The following is a 6,590-nucleotide window of genomic DNA, read 5'->3' as shown; positions in this document are numbered from 1 at the left end:
AGTGATTATCGTGTCGGAAACTAGGGTGCAGGAACGAAATCTGTCATCGGCTTCTGTAACGTGTCCCCCAAGCAAGACGCTTCAGTCTATTTTTCTCTGCGAAAGATACCCTTCATGTGTTGATATCAAAATTTATGAATTCAATACACAATATACATCATTGCATAGTATGGAAAAGCACGTTATAGCCTTTGCCGTGTTATGTGCATATTAATTTCGTGCATTTTCATAATGTCTCTTTTTCTACCTGCATTTATTCTGCATTCATTTCTTCTCACTTTGTCTACTGTTTCAATTGCATAAAAAAATTATGGAAAATCTTTAAAAATCTAAAAATTTCGTTTTTCCTTTTGTTAGATTCATTTTTATATATCTATTTTGTATTTTCGGTCACATTTTAATTGTTAATTTAGCTAATTTGTACACATGGTACGCAAATATATCACTTTTAGCACTTTCAATAGAAAAAAACCAATTGTGTAGAGATAAACTGTGTCATAGCTACAATTGACTCAAATTTGACAAAAGAGTTACATATAATGTTTTTATCAAGCTAAAAGAGAATGATCATTGATGAATTAAGTATGGCAAGTCGATCTAGATCTAAAGTTTGATTGTAGTTTTACGGAGCACCAGCACTGTAATGCTATATAGCGCCGTAGAGAAGGTATACGTAGGATGACAGTTGATAAAAGTCTATTATCGACCAGCAATAATAAAAACAAACGGTTAAAAGCAAACCGATCAGATGGTCAGGGTAATATAAAAAGCTTCCCGATCAAAGGGAAATGTAAATATTGTGTCTCAGTGAATATTAAGATGAAAATGTACTTAGTATGAACGACATTAAATACATTGCATAAAAATACTCAAAGTGATAACATAAAACCTATATCTTAAAACAAATGTGAATTTCTTTCAGGAACTGTAAAATGCAGAGACGTTTATTGTATCAAAATGTTCAATCATGTGATCACATTGTAGTAACGACCACGTGCAGGTTGGAGATCGAAACAGTCTCTCATAAAGCGCTTAATTGTGACTGGTTCATTGCAAGAAATGTATTCTGGCGGGTTTTCGCCTTTTTGCATGGATGAGTGGGTAATATTAGTATGACCAATTCTAATTCTTGCAATACCTATTTCGTCTCTACAGACGGTTTTGCTGAAAGGAGTCCTGTCTCCTAGGAATGACTTGATCGCATGGAGTTTGTTATTAACTGCACCATTCCGTGATGCCTAAAACTTAAGCCGTAAAGACTTATTGATATTATGTTAAAAATCAGTGTATACAATTTTTGATCAGATGGTTCTAGCGATAGGGCCATTTTAGCAGTAAGATCTGCTTTTTCATTACCATTAATACCAATATGGCTGGGTAACCAACATTATACAGTGTACTGTATTGTGGGAGGTACACAGCTCGGTATGTTTGAGAATATTGTTTAGTAATGGGTTTTGTTTGATTGATTATAGTTTTACGGCGCACCAGCACTGTGAGGCCATTTAGCGCCATATAAATGTTTATACATAGGATTATTTATAGTTGACAAAAAGGATTGTTATCGACCACCGATAATAAAATCAGCTAAAACCAAAATAATGAGATGGTGAAGGTAATATATAAAGCTTGCCGATCAACTGGTAGTGTAAATGGTCAGTCAATGAATATTTAGATGAAAAGGTACTTAGTATGAACGACGGTATATGCATTGCATACAAATACTCAAGTCCATAGCATTAGAGTTTTATCTTAAAATAAATGTTTACTTTTTTCAGGAATTTTAAAATGCAAGAGACGTTTATTGTATCAAAAATTTCCTTCATGTCAGGAACATTGTAGTGAGGATCGACCTCAGGTTGTAGATCGAAGGAGTCTATCATTAAGCGCTTAACAATAAATGGTTCATTGCCAAACACGCACTCTCGTGGGCCTTCTCCTTCTCCAAGGGTTGCCTTGATCGCATGGAGTTTGTTATTCACTGCATCTTTGCATGATGCCTGTCACTTCAGTCCTAAAGATCTTTTGATGCTAGGTTTAAAATTAGTGACATATTTTAAAATTAGATGGTTTTAGGGAGAGGGCCATTTTAGCAGCACCATCGGCTTTTTCATTATCTTAGTACCAATATGGTTGAGTAACCAGCAGTATACTATATTGTGGTAGGTACACAGCTCGGTATGTTTGATGAGAATATTCGTCAGTAATCGGTTTTCCAATTTTCTCTGTAGTAACCAGTACTGATAGTGAGCCGGAGAAGATGATACAGTTTACAATGCGTTTTCTTTCGATATATTACAGAGCAAGGTCTAATGCTCAGATTTCAACTGAAAAAATCGATGTACCATTTGGTTTGCGAACTTTTGCCATGCGTTTTACACTAACGATGGCTGCAGTAGCCTTTTCATCATTTTGTGTTCCATAAATGTAAATTCTTGTGTACTTTTTAAAATCGGTGAGTTCTTGATAAGAGTTATGGAAGATGGAACGGTTTGTGTCAGATTTTTTTCAATCATGTAGCGTAAAATGTACTTTTCTTTGGTTAAGAAGCCAGAGAGATGTTTAGGATATGGATGTTTTCTGGATGTTAGAGCAATTTTTATACTCGAGGCTTGATGATATTCTAATGCCAAAGGAAGGTATGACATTTGGTTTATTTTGGTATAATGTTTTGTATTCGGGTTGAAACACAGCCGAAAAAGCATAATTCAGAGGGTTTGATTTTTATTTTTGAAGGCATACTGTATGTAAAACATTTCTCTACGATGTGATAAAGGTGGTTCCTTCGCTTCAGCGAGAAGGCTTTTCACCTGGGGATGTCCTAAATGTTCCGAGAGCGTGTCTTATTCCTTGATGGTGAATTGGGTCAAGCAATTTTAAGTATGACTTTCTGGCTGAACCATAAACAACGCAACTATAGTCCAGTTTGATTGATTGATTGATTGTAGTTTTACGGCGCACCAGTATTGAAAGGTTATTTAGCGCCACAGATTATTTATAGTTATCAAACAGTTTAAAGCAAAACTATGAGATCCTGAGTGTAATATAAAAATCTTCCGATCACGATCAATGTAAATGGTGTGTCAATGAATAGTTAGATTAAAAGGTACTTAGTATGAACAACGGTATCTACATAAAAATGCTCAAAACGATAGGACAAAAGTTATATCTTTGCAAAAAAATGTTTACGTATCTCGCTATCGTAAAAGCCTTTGTTCACTGCTTTCTTAGTAGATTTTGGCACACCACTTCAACTACATTCTGATCAGGGTACTAACTTCCACTTAGAGATATTTCAAGAGAAAAGTGATCTTCACAAATATCAGTTTGATCAGTCAACGCTGGAGGGTAGCGCTACCAATGATTGCTCGGTTTTGGCTAGGCCTGGCCATCTGTGAGCCATATCACTCGATCCCTGTCTCACTGTAAACAAGTACAACGAGAGGAACGTGCATGGTGAAGTGTCCAATTACTTTAGTTTAATGTTGTATTGAAATTCCTACAGATAGCATATAATGGCTGCAATACAACTGAATAGATACAGAAATAGAACAAGACAACTTATCGCACGGGAAACGTGAAGTGTTGAGCTATTCAAGTTACAAACTGTCGTGGGAAAAAACAGCAGCATTTTCATAACAACAATGTTTTGCGGCAGATAGACTGGAGTGCTGCAACCAGAGAAAAAACAAACATTTTTTTAACATATATAACGGTTTTCGTTCTTCCAAATGTAGATAGAGATGAGAATTCTAAACACTGGGCTGTTATTATTAATATATTTATAGACTTTATCATTTAATTAAATGGTTTTAAAATTTCAAAATGTTCTCGAAACCAGTTCCAAAGTGTTGGGTGTGTCCAGCGCAATTTGCCAGGAGGCGGAATTGAAGAATCATCTTGCTGTTGCCTCTCCTCCCTATTCAAGGCTACGCATTGTCTGTGTGTGGTGCATAGGTAAATAAAAGGTGTTTTGCAGGATGGTGGACTTGAAACAACATGTCATGCAGTTAAATCTTAAAGTAGTAGATCATGTACCTTCGGATTTCCTTGGAGAAAGGAATGGTTACTAGATGTCCCTACACCCACGAGACTACAACCAGATTCTTGGTGCTTCCTCCAAGGACAGTCATGCAGCTGTTAAAGTTAGCGTGATGCTATTAATCTCGGTGGGAAAGTGTTCGAATACCTCTCGCTCCACGACTGAGTGGCAGAGAGAATGGGAAGTGATCCACAGCTCAGGTGCTAGGCCACCTGTTAAAAACCCGTTCCTTACCTGTGCAGAATGATCATAAACAGAATATCATATATCTAGAAAAGGCATTTTTTTCGAGATTACGAAGATGATGTGGACATTATGATGGCACCACACTGCACACCATCAAGGTCAGAAATCAGAAGGGAACTTGCCAATCCATCATATTAGGATCAATGCTTCAGATTAGTGGTGGAGATCTTAGACAAAATCAACCGGGTATGGTACAAGGTTGATCTCCTGTGTCGTAATGAACAAGATGCATGCAGCCTGGTAAGAAAAATGATAGCCCTTATATCGGACGGCTGTCGATCGTTCCCAGAGGAGGCAGAAGTCACGAAACATCGGAAGATTTAAAAGATGAGATCATCACTCTCCTTGGGATCTCTAAGTGGAGTTCAAGAACCATAACAATATTCACACCACCCGCTTCTGAACCAGGCCGTAAGAAAAGAAAAAAGAGTTCCCCGTAAATTTGCAACGTCAGCAAAGATGAAGGACACGTCTAAGAAGGCAAAGACCCTACAACCATCCGAGAACCCTTCATCTGCCAATCGATCTCTGGCAGCAGCTGTTGTTTTCCCTTGCTCCATGGCACCTGTATCAGTACCAACTATAGAAGTCTTGTCAGCTGCCTCAGGACCTATACTTTCAGCAATACCAGCTCCACAGTCACCGGCACCAAGAGGCGGTACACCCCCTCATCGCGAAAACATATTAGATCTGTCAATAAAGCGGGATCAAATAGTCATGTCAGGCATAACTTGCACAGCATCACATCCACCTGCATCCGCATATCAAATAATGACAATAAACCTTTTGGAATGGGGTTGTATACCTTATTCCCATCAGCCAGACGAGAGTGGAAGGAGGATGAAGTGATCCAGGTAACAACGGGATCAAGTGTGTTGCCTTGGTCACCCAAGGAGTGGAAGAAGTTGAACCCAGACCAGAAGCTGTTCTAGTGGGAGCATGCCTCCATGATTTTGGAAAATTCCATCAAAATCCGAAACCACCATCCTTACACAGAGGCATCCTACTGGACGAATTCAATATGTTGGCCCTCCGTGGTATGTCTGTCCCAGTAACAGCTAAAGAACAACTGATTGCCAGGAAGGAATTATGAGAGATTAACAGCCGTCGCCATAGGGAATACATTAACAGAAGACTAAGCAGTGGAGAAATTGCTAAAATTGTATGATCAATCTAATCCTGAAAGTTGGAGTCAGGCAAAGACTTGATAATTAGAGATAATGTTATGCATATTTAATTTAATTATTTGGCTGTTAGTTTTTATTTAAAAAAATATTTCATTAAATTTTATTTCATGACATTGTCCAAAATTGAATTCAGTTCTGTTTGACCTGATTGACTTTTTAATTTCTTTCTTTTTTATTTTACTGATACAAACGACTAATAATAGCTTCATTATGCTGTGTATGTATGAGCCAATATTATTCAGGTAAACATGTTGACCTGGGCCAGGGTTTTAGAGAATCCAAAGTGAATTTTATAGGCTATTATGTTTTAAATAAACAAGGCTCATTAAATCATGCTAGAAAGTTATTTTCCGTTAGTAATGGTTGTGTTTAGAAAATGTTAATTTGTGACCTGGGCTCAAGCAGAGAACTATATTATCTTGTGACTGTAGGGATTTTAGGAGTCATGCTTTGACATCTAGCACTTTAAGTTTTATTATGTTTAGTCCATTTCGGGCTGAATTTTATTTTCCTCAAATTACTGAATGCAAGTGATCCTTTTCTCTGGAAATACAAAACGATTGGATAACGATATTCATTGGAATATATACTGAATTCAAATATGGAATAATATTTCCGTGATTCAACAGGAGACTGTTGACACATCATTACGACGCAGGCCATAACAGACACGTCATCACCTTCAATTTTAAATTTCTTGGGGACTTGAACTGGGTTTTATTAAGGTATTTTTATTACAAGGATATGTGTTTTTAAGTCTTGAATTCCTTTTGGATTTATTTTCCAAAACCGGTAAGTTCTTTTTTTCTCAGTTTTCTCTTTTTATTCTAGGGAAACAAAGTTATTTGTTAAATTTTACAAAGCTTGTTGCCTTTAGTCTTTTCTGTTACTTATTTTAAGAGCATAGACTCATAACAAAAATTTGGGGCTCGTCCTTCGAATCCGAACTTTGCTAAAATATTTCAGAAAACTATGTTTTTGAAATTTAAATTCCCCTAGTTTCGGAATTTTTAAAATCCCAAGTATTATTTCACATTTTAGAAATTTTTAGTGAAATCAGCAAGCTTTTTACAATATTATCACAAGTGGCGTTTATATTTTAAATCCTACCCAGG

The sequence above is a fragment of the Sinohyriopsis cumingii genome, chromosome 17 (assembly GCF_028554795.1).
Source record: "Sinohyriopsis cumingii isolate HCF-2022 chromosome 17, ASM2855479v2, whole genome shotgun sequence".
NCBI lineage: Eukaryota > Metazoa > Mollusca > Bivalvia > Unionida > Unionidae > Sinohyriopsis > Sinohyriopsis cumingii.
Note: the sequence above shows the minus strand (reverse complement) of the source record.